Source organism: Mercenaria mercenaria, unplaced genomic scaffold, assembly GCF_021730395.1.
Source record: "Mercenaria mercenaria strain notata unplaced genomic scaffold, MADL_Memer_1 contig_2185, whole genome shotgun sequence".
Lineage (NCBI taxonomy): Eukaryota > Metazoa > Mollusca > Bivalvia > Venerida > Veneridae > Mercenaria > Mercenaria mercenaria.
In genome coordinates, this window is record NW_026460226.1 from 1 (window position 1) to 11,246 (window position 11,246).

The 11,246-nt window shown below is 35.0% G+C and overlaps 1 long non-coding RNA gene across 1 annotated transcript; it reads right to left on the reverse strand.

Moving 5' to 3' along the window:
• Positions 1-7: 7 nt before the first annotated feature.
• LOC123524185 (uncharacterized) lies at positions 8-9,640 on the reverse strand. The gene is made up of 3 exons (XR_006681238.2): positions 9,571-9,640; positions 5,429-5,537; positions 8-2,401 (listed from the first exon to the last, which is right to left on the reverse strand). It is a non-coding gene; the product is annotated as an uncharacterized LOC123524185 (long non-coding RNA).
• Positions 9,641-11,246: the final 1,606 nt, after the last annotated feature.

The following is an 11,246-nucleotide window of genomic DNA, read 5'->3' on the forward strand; positions in this document are numbered from 1 at the left end:
TTATGGTGACACAAGTTGTGTGCAAGCTTGATTAAATTCAAATCATAAATGAAGCTGCTATTGTGCAGACAGGGTCAAAAAAGCTAATTCTGGCTCTTTCAGGGGCCATCACTCTGGAACCCATAATGCAGTTTGGCCGGTTCAAGAAAGGAACTAAGACCTTATGGTGATAAAAGTTGTGTGCAAGTTTGATTAAATTCAAATCATAAATGAAGCTGCTATTGTGCAGACAAGGTCAAAAAAGCTAATTCTGGTCCATTTCAGGGGCCATAACTCTGAACTCATAATAGGATTTGGCCAGTTCAAGAAAGGAATCAAGATCTTATGGTGATTCAAGTTATGTGCAAGTTTGGTTAAAATAAAATCATTAATGAAACCTCTATCGTGCAGATAAGAAATTGTTGACGCACGCACGGACGCACGGACTGACGACGGACGAAGGTGATCACAAAAGCTCACCTTGTGACTTTGTGACAGGTGAGCTAAAAACCAAGCAATAATTGGTCTTGTGCAGTAATATCTGTCATTCAGTGGATAAAAAAATAGCTGCAACAATCAAACCATTTGTAGAATCCAGGGTTATTTAGTACTTGTTTCAGTCCGCCCGCTAAGCTTAAGGAATGCGCCGATCTACGAACCGCAGGGTCGTGAGTTCGATTCCCGGGCGAGGCGTATGTTCTTTGTGACGATTTGATAAAAGACACTGTACCTGAAATCATTGTCCTCCACCTCTGATTAATGTGGGGAAGTTGGCAGTTACTTGCGGAGAACAAGTTTGTACAGGTACAAAATAAATGAACACTGGTTTGGATAACTGTCCGTCATCACATAACAGAAACACTGTTAAAGTATGAAAACTGTCAACCTACTACAATTTTCGAACAAATTAAAGCCGAATCGGTCTTACAATAAATCAAGCATACGAGATCTTATCATTTTTATAGCTGAATGTCCTTCGTTTTCAAAAATCAGGATTCAATCAAATTCTGCATTTTAAAAATATCTGTTTCAGAAGTGCAAAATTACAATTCAGTAGGTATCCAGACATCAACAAATAGGAAAATGGCGCGAAAAAAATTATAGAAAATAACGGATTCTAATAGTTCGCAGTTTTGGCTCTGTAGAAATACATCCCTTTCTTGTGATGCATTCTTTTTGGCTCAAATTATTTAACAGATATCCTTGATATGTTGGTAGCATTTTCGTCGTAAAAAAAAAAACAGAACTTGTCACGGAAAATAAGTCATTCTTTCAATAAATTTGTATATTGCACTGACAACATTCTTCAAGAAAAAGTAACTAAGTCACAGACCTTTCAAATGGCCCGCGGTGTGTGCATTGTTCAGTGCGCGCTGCAGCAGCTCAAAGTCCCCCTATTTCATATAGAGTATTAGTGAGTCAATACCTCAGCAAACTGTCTCTGTGGTTACCTTAGCGCGAATTGATATGTATTGTATTCGTCTTTTCTTGTCTCGCTTCCAATATAAATTGTCGTCTGCAGCAGTGGCTTCGCACATTAATTGTAAATGAATTTAATGTAAACAAGCTTAGCTTTATAAAAACGCTAGTATGCGGCCGTTGCTGACTTAACGTCGTAAATAATTATTTAAACTTTTTTAGACATCGCTCTACAATTAGACACAATCAAAACACTGTTAACGGAATCGTGTGCCATGATAGCTCAGTCGTAGGGCGTCCACCTATGGATCGAGAGCTCCGGAGTTTGAGCACCACCGGAAGGAGAGACAGAGAAAAAGAGGTCACAGTTAGGCAGAGTAGCTGGTCCAGCGAAAAGACTTTATTCCTGAAAGATACTATCTTCAGATGATGGTAAAAAACTGCAGCTGGCCCGACGCAGTGACTTTCTTCTCGGGGATGTATTCACACAGCTTCTGGTTCGACGCAAGATTTTTTTCTTTAGCGGGAACATCATAATCGAGTTTCTTCTCTCCTTAAGCGAGATTTCCGGACTTAATCGCAGATTTTTCGTATAAAACTATCGTAATACCGTCTCGCCAAAGCGGGCCGAAAACCGTCAAACAGTCTATCACAACATAATATCAAAAAGAGTTTCCTGTTGGTGGTTCTGCAGCTGCATCCCATAAAAAATGCATGCAAACATCATTTGCTCGTCATGCAGAAGTAAATTTCCTTTCTCACACTGCCAAATGTTATCTTCTTCTTGTTACCTTGAACAGCATCATTTGTATGCATACGTAAATATTGTATCATCGTTCCTACGAAGAGACACAACTGTTTTACTCGCCAATCGAAAGAACTCCGCAGTTTGATTTATCCGCCAGTTTTATGAAGTTATATCCTGAAGATTTAAGTCTCAAATACCGATCTGTGTCAACATTTTGATGTCCATTCGCATGCCTTTTTGTTACGTTTACATGACCTGTAAAAAGAACAATAATGTCGTAAACATTGTATTTGTATGACCTGCCCCTGGAAATGAGTAATAGAAAAATAAATAAAGTAGAATACAAACTTACACGAGAAAATAGAATCAGTTATAGGACGAATTATTTAAATATCTTTTTACAAAACAACATGGTCATATGACTCTGGATCGCTACACTAAGTAATATGAGCCACTGTTTAAAATGGCAAACTGATTGCTAAAGAATTAGAAAGTAGGTCAGTAAGTCACATTCATGGTCACTGAAAGTCAGTTTTAAGATCAGTGTGCAAAACTGTACATGTCATCCAAATTTCAAGGCTGCATCTTAAAAAACAAGGAAGTAGGTCAGTAAGTCAAGGTCACAGTCAAGTGACCCCCTTATAGCTCGGGGTCATCAGGTAATTATAATTAAACAGTGTAGGAAATATGATCTGATAATTTTTGAAGTATCTATTCCTATATAACTCATGTAACAAGTGACCCCAGTGTGTGTCCTCTTTTCAACCAGGGGCATAATTTGAACAATCTTGTTAGAGATCCCCTAGGAAATGCTACATACCAAATATCAAAGGCGTAAGCCTTGAACTTTCAGAAAAAAATATTTTTTTTTGTCCCTATATAAATTGTATACCTATTATTTGAATAGCGGAGCTAATAATGCACACTTGTCATTTTGGAGTTCGAGTTACAGCTTCGTAAACTTATAGAAATCTTAAGATATTTTGGATTTCTTTCCGAAATGTGTACCGACTGTCTGACATATTACATATAAATAAAAAGTGGCAAATTGTAATTACACATAAATGTACAATTGGCATGAAAACGTATCTTTATCTTATCAGTAAAAACTTAGCCGGCAAAAAGTTCAACGTGGCCGTACCAGTCGAACCACCCCTGGCTACGCCTTAGCAAAATGATGTACTTTTTGGCGGCAAGTTATTCTGCCTTTGCGACCAGTGCAGGTCAAGATGTGCGGGCCGATCATGGTCTGCATTGTTTGCTATTCGGTCAGTAAATTTTGAGTGAACACCCCTTCTAATAATAAATGACACTGCCCAAACTTTATGACAGACTAGTCCATTTTAGAAATTTAGCAGGGTAAAGGTTAAAACTATATTTAGAACACAGGAAAACCAGCATATTTAAAGAAAATGAAAGTACCATTTGTTATATGCCATTTTTTTTAGATATCCATTGGGTGACTGACGTAATGAAATTACCGATAGTTATTGTTCTAATTGTCTGTAATCCCGAAACCTAAATGGCCTCAGTCACATTTGCTTAGTTGTTTTAATGAGTTGACTATTTCCAAAACTGAAATTCCGAACTACATCATTCACGTATATTTGCTTTAGTGTTGTAAAATCTATGTCCGGAATAGCATAAAATAAATTTCAAAATAATTCAAAGTTACGTTTCTAACATATATTGTGGTTAAATGTCCGAATAAAAAATCCTCAGTTCCAAACGATTTCAACTCTGAATATATGACTGTCAGTTACTTTATTATTTCTTTAAGTTAATGACTTATTTGAGTTGTGCACAACTATTAACACAGCAGACAACATTAACTATTATAAGGGAGTCCTGATAATATACACTTATTGCATAACTTGCAGGATATACAGTCAAATGTTTTGCCCGAGGTCTGCACTGAAAGATCACAGTTTAGACTATTGACTGGAAAATCATTCAGTAAGTTTTATAATAAGACTTCAGAAAACAAGAGGCCCAAGTGGGCCTTAGTCGCTCAACTGAAGCAAAATTTGACCTAATCAGATCTTCCTTGTGACAAAGTATTACATTTAAAATAGAATTTTAAATAAGAGCTGTCCGTAAGACAGCGCGCTCCACAAAATTTGTCAAAAAATTAAAGTATGAAAGGGGCATAATTTGGTAAAAAATACAAATCAGAGTTATGGGGATTGTTACCACACATGTAGATGATGATGATAAAGATACATCTTAAGTTTCAAATCTTTATCTTATGTTGAAGTAAAGTTATATCCACAGAGCGAAGATTGCCAAAAATCTTTAAGTATGAAAGGGGCATAATTCTGTAAAAAATACAATCAGAGCTATGAAGAATATAACTACACATGCAGATGATAATAATAAAGAAATATTTTTAATTTCAAGCAACTAAACATATATCTATAAACGAAGCTTTTGAAAAAAAATAACATGAAAATAATTCCATGTATAACAACTTTTTGACCTTGACCTTGGGTATAATGGGACCAGCCCCTGCACAGTCTTTGTTTGTATGCTGGACAATGTTAATGTGAAATTACAGCAAGATATAAGTAACAGTAACAAAGATATGACAGAAAATACAAAAGTTGCCAAAAACCTTTAACCTTAAAAATAATCTAACACCTTGGTGACCATGACTTTGGGTACAAGGGCGCAGCTGTTTGTATGCTGTGTGCTATGCTATATGTTATGTGAAGTTACAGTAAGATATAAGTAACAGTAACAAAGATATGACAGAAAATACAAAAGTTGCCGAAAACCTTTAACCTTAAAAATAATCTAACACCTTGGTGACCTTGACTTTGGGTACAGGGCGCAGCTGTTTGTATGCTGTGTGCTATGCTATATGTTATGTGAAGTTACAGTAAGATATAAGTAACAGTAACAAAGATATGACAGAAAAACAAAGGCTGTCAAAACATTTAACCTTAAAAATAACCTAAGTATAACACCTTGGTGACCTTGACCTTATGTATAATGGGCCAAACACCGGCACATATTTTGCTTGTATGTTGGACAATGATTATGTGAAGTTACAGTAAGATATAAGCAATAGTTACAAAGATATGACAGAAAAACAAAGGTTGCCAAAAAACTTTAACCTTAAAAATAACCTAAGTATAACACCTTGGTGACCTTGTCCTTATGTATAATGGTCCCTGTCCCTGCACATACTTTACTTTGCTTGTATGCTGGACAATGTTTATGTGAAGTTACAGTAAGATATAAGCATGATAAGCAATAGTAACAAAGATATGATTATACCCTTTTCTAGTATGATGTCAGATGTGAGACACAGCACATGATCCATTTGAATATATCTTTATTTTGCTGCCAGACCTTACAGTGGTCAGATGTGGAATGGCACACACATCTGTAACAAAAAGAACAACAACAAAAATGCATCAAATATACATTTAACCTACTAAGCTGATAACAACCTTTTTAGTCAATACCAAAATGTTAATATTCAGTCAAAACAAATCTACTGTACTCATGACAATAAATGGTAGTTACAGAACTTACACTGAGTTACAGATTTTATCTATCAGTCTGTAATCAAGTATTAGGCTTTAAAACAGAATGTTTCATTCCTTTTCACTGAGAGACTTTTTTCTCTTTATTCAATTAGACTTTTCTTCAGATAAAATTACATATTTAAGTATACTTTAAACCTGAGCGAGAGCGAGATGTTATAGATGAAATATTTACAAAAACAACCCGTAATGACAATTCTATGACAACTAGTCATAACTATTACTAGTACAGCAATTACTTTAAATACTGGTTATTGATACATGTCAAAGGGTTAGAAATAAGTGCAGTCAGACCGGGATTCAAACCCAGAGCCTCGGAATACCCTTCAGATGCTCTACCAACTGAGCTACCCGGCCGCCTACACACTTTCTCCCTGTTTTAATATTCAAGTCCTATACCGTGATATATTTCCCCACCATTTTGAAATTTGTCCTGGATTTTTTTTCAGTTATAGGTACTTAAGTATATATAAGCAATTACAGGCGTAGGAGACTAGCCAGTGTAATACCATCCAAAGCTGGACGCCAAATGTCAAAGGGTGAGAAAAATGTGCAGCCAGACCGGGACTCAAACCCGGGGGCCTCGTAATACTGTTCTGATGCTCTATTGACTGAGCTACACGGCCTTCTACATAATTTCTCCCTGTTTTAATATTCAAGTCCTATACCATGATATACAATACCGGAATTCGGTCTAGAGTAGAGATCCGGGCTAGTCCAGTTTGATGTGATCCTAGGAAATATTGAGATACTTTTTCGTAACCTTAGGACGGCCAGCACATATTTATGCAATCTCGCCAGGCATATATGTTTTTGACCACAGAAAATGAGTCACTCGACCTTAAGCTATTTCCGGAAGAAAAGAAAATGAAAGTAGAAATGCTAAACTTGAAAACGAAAGCCATATTTGAATCGTAGATAGTCAGGGGTCATGCACAGGGGTCACCCCGTCTGGACGCTCATGAACTTCTGTATTTTTGTTTTTGTTTTTTTTTGCTATTGGAGAGTCAATTTTCAATTTTCAGCACTTTCTAACAAACTGAAACTGAGACTACCTGAGCTTTAGTACAGCATGTCAGCTTTTCATCTACAAAAAGATAATTGAGCTCAAATAATAACAAATCCCAAATGGGTCTGTCACGAACCAAGGGTACACTGATAATTTTGGAACTTCATCAAATCGCTCAAAAGGTTGTTTTTGATGTTGTCTGAGAGTGTCCGTATATGCCTTGTATGTAAGATATAACCATATTTTGAGAACTGCAGACCTTGCATTTCAGAAATATTTTCAAAATTAATTTTGTGTAATAATGTTGATTCTATGGAAGCGTGAAAGGGTCATCAGACGCTAATATGTTTTATTACGTTAAGGCTGCGGAAAGGATATGGGCAATACCCCCTTGATGTGTTTGTAAAATAAACTGCATTAGCATATCTGTATTAAACCACATACGCATGTTTAACAGTTTCAAATGCTTTAAATATGTCAAAATATAACTTATTCAACTAATAATAGCGAAATTCTTCTCCCTTTCTTTTCTGAGGTGAAGGTCATGATTGACTGGTTTACAACATTGTCATTCAATTTCATCAGCAGCTTGTTAAACTTAAAATAAATGATGAAAAAGTACTGGTCAACATCAAAATGCTTCCGGTGAATTGAAAGAAAGGCAGAGAAATGAATTGTCGACTTATTTTGGGGGTATATTATAACCCTAAAGTACGTCACTTGTATAGTTCTTTGAAAACATGTCCCCAAAGGCAAAATTCGCAGCGTTCGAAGTTAAAACTTCACAAATGTATGTGCTGGTGTAATCAAAAATAAACCCCCAGATGTGCGTTTAAAGGTGCTGATTTGACTGTGACTTTTTTCTAAACCAGGGCTCCAGATAATTTTTTTGACCAATGAGTATTTACTCAACATATTTTTTTGTGAATGAGTATTACTGTAAAATGGTAAAATCTGAAACTGACTACAAGTAATTTTACTCTTGAAAATTTTTAAATGTGAAAAAAACAGAAATCAGTTTTATAACATACTTATTGGGTGTAACACCCATGCATTTGTTTGCAGTTTAGTTTCAATTCATCATTTAAGTTAATTTGCTTCTCTTTTTCCTTTGGCTGGTTTTGGCTTCACACTCGCTACCGAATAAAATAGAATATTCAATATACCTTTAGCTATGTTTTGGGGATCAGTTTTGCTGGTTTAAAGAATGCATAGAGTGTTTGTTCCCTTTTTTATACATTCTTAGAAATAGACATTTTTGTTTATTCCGCACCGGAAATTGATATTTTAAATCGACACCGCTTTAAAATACACTACCGTACCATCAATATTAATTCCCAACTATTTGTATATACACAGATATTGAGTGTATAAAAATAGTTTACCTAGGTTTATAGAGTACCATTCAATTACGTGTGTATGTTCAATGTGGGAGAATTGATGCCGACTGTGCTCTGTTACATAAAGCATCCAGACGATTCAGATTTTTTTACGCCAATAAAAAGTCATTGCATGCGTTTCTGTTATTTCATATAGATCTACGTTTTTATATGCTTAAAAATTATCAGACATGCAGCGTGTATGCATTATTTCAATGCGTAATTTACGCTAGAGTGGTGGAACCTATGCTCGCTGTATACCTATGCTCGCGGTATTTCGATAAATATGCTCTCTGCAGAAGCACTGATAAAAATATTTCATCATGCTATGTTCAACACCGACCAGTGGTGTAATGCCTTTACAACAAACGTAGCGATAGCCCCGCGTGCCGCTCACGTGACGTATACAGCAGCCGATACATTTTACGCAATCTGTATCCGTCGCACAAATCTCACACAAATATGTCAAAATCACTCAACTAAAGTTAGTTTTTTAGAAATAATGCATTACATTCAGATATAAGATACATTTAAGAGCAAGATGTGATAATGTGACGCCTGGCATACACTACGAGTGCCTTTCGAACCATGAAAAGATCGATGTTGATCTTAGTATTTTGACAAAGTCCAAATGGTTCTTTCTGAGATGTAGGGAGAAGTAAATTTCCTACACACAAAATAAGTGTAGAAAACATTAGCGAGTTAATCACTGTCGTTGTTTTAATCTTTATACTTGAACATTCTGTTTTTAAACAACATTATTATACGTTTTTAAGCTTTGTTCTAATAGTGACTCCATTTCTGTAAGGGAAATATACACATAGAGGCACATACTAAATTTTATCCCCATTTCTGTTGTTTTTCACATAATAAATGAGTAATGTTCTAAATATTATATTCGCATATGCTTGTTTGTTCATTTTTAGCGTGCTGAATTTTTTTTCCACCCTTAGTTTAATCGGTATTACATACCACCAGCATAGGTTCCCTTTAGGGCGAATTTTCACCTTTTCACGTATGCCGTGTCGATAGCTCACGAGACGACTAAGTCACGTGATGACGCACATCAAAATATGTTTCGATAAAAGGAGGATAACTTTATGTTTTTGCATAGCCAACTCGAAATAATATTTTTTTCTTGCTTCTTAAAAAGATTATATATGTACAAAATACCGCGAGCATAGGTTCCACCACTCTAATACACATCTTATCTTGAGCCCTGTAAACAATTTACTTACCGAAATATTGATTAAAAGATGCCGATGTGTAGATATATGAATTTACAGGCGATATACTGATTTATATATGATCTGTTAATTACTGTGTGTGCTCTACTGGGTGAAGTTCTGTAATACAGCTTCCCTTGACACTTAGAGTATAATATCTACGCCCCTGTTAGCACTGGTATTACTATTAGGAGGCTTAGCATCATGAAAAATGGAATACATACATTGAAAAAGTAAAATGAGGTACAGTACCTACCGTAGAACTAGTAAAACCAACATGAATATTTCATATTTTAAACAACTGATGACAACACCTTCGTTGACAGCAAATGGTGTAAAGTTATTAAAGGGAAGTCACCACTGTTAGTCAGTTTGATTGTAATTACATTTGCGCGCTACAAGTATTAAAAATCTTTCAAATGCGCGAAATTATGAGAGATACAGTGAAGTATATATTACATTTGTGTTTATCATACAGTACATAGTGCTCAATAAAATCAAGTGTAACTATAGGTAACATTTCAACACTTACTAATGGAAGGCGAATCCAAATTATCTCAGTGTCGCCGATTTAATATGCAGTGGAACTGCCGTCTTTTTATGATGTAGACAACATCTACTAGATCCCGTCTACACTACTTTCCGGGTACACTGTTTACAAAAAATTCTTTACGGAAATGATCAAAAAGTTAAATTTCAAATCAAAAATAAAATTTGAAAGAAATATCATCTTTCAAACTAGAACCGTAAGACGATGAATCCATATACTTTTTAAAACACTTAAATCCATTGCACGCTGAGCATGCGCATTTAACCTGCTCGGTTTTGCACGCTGGGCATGCGCATTTAACCTTCTCGGTTTGGCACGCTGGGCATGCGCAGGAGAACATTTATTTGCGCGGCAGCGCACGCTGCACGCTGAGCATGCGCAATAACTATTTCTCGTTTATGCACGCGTTTCTAACCGTGCAACACGTTTCACTTTTCGCCTTCAACACGCGAGTTGCTCGCGTTATCCCGCAAACTCGGGGAACAAACACGCAGGCGCCACTGTATGTTGTTCATTATAAAAATCTTGAACTATATGCACAATTAGGACTAAAAATTAGAAAAATACATAGATTATTAACTTTTGATGAAAGTTCTTGGTTAAAAATATATATTGATTTTAATAATCATAAAAGATCTAAAGCAAAGTATTTATTTGAAAAATACCTTTTTAAATTCATAAACAAGTCTGTATTCGGTGAAACGATGGAGAATTTACGCAAAAGAATCAATATTAAATTAACATATGATGAAAGTTTGTTATTGAAGTATATAGCGAAACCTTTATTTGATAGTTCAATAATGTTTAATAAGAATTTGTTTGGTATTCATAAAATAAAGGAAAGCTATTAAACAGCCCTTGTTATGTTGGAATGTGTATTCTTGATTTATCTAAATATTTACCTATGATTTTTATTATAATTACATTAAGGTAAAGTAAAAAGATTCCGCAAAGCTACGTTATGAAAGAAACACCATGCATATAAGGATTTTTATGAAGATTCAGAACTGTTTGATAATAGTGTTTATAATAGTAATTAAAATTTTATTTTGATAATAATAAAAAGTAATTGGAAAATATAAAGATGAAGCTGCCGGCATTCCTATTGTTGAATTTGTTGGATAAAGAAATAAAATGTATTCATATCTATTAGAAAATGAAGTTAACATTGAAAAAGTAAAGGAATAAAAAAGCAAGTGGTTAAGAATACAATAGTTCTGAAAACTACAATGACATCTTATTTAATTTAACCCAAAGTAACCTCACCTTTAAAGTTATTCGTTCTGATAAGCATTTCCAGTAATGTTATTAATAATGTATCTTTATTATGTTATGACGATAAAAGACAAATACAAATACATCAATTGACTAGATAGAATCTA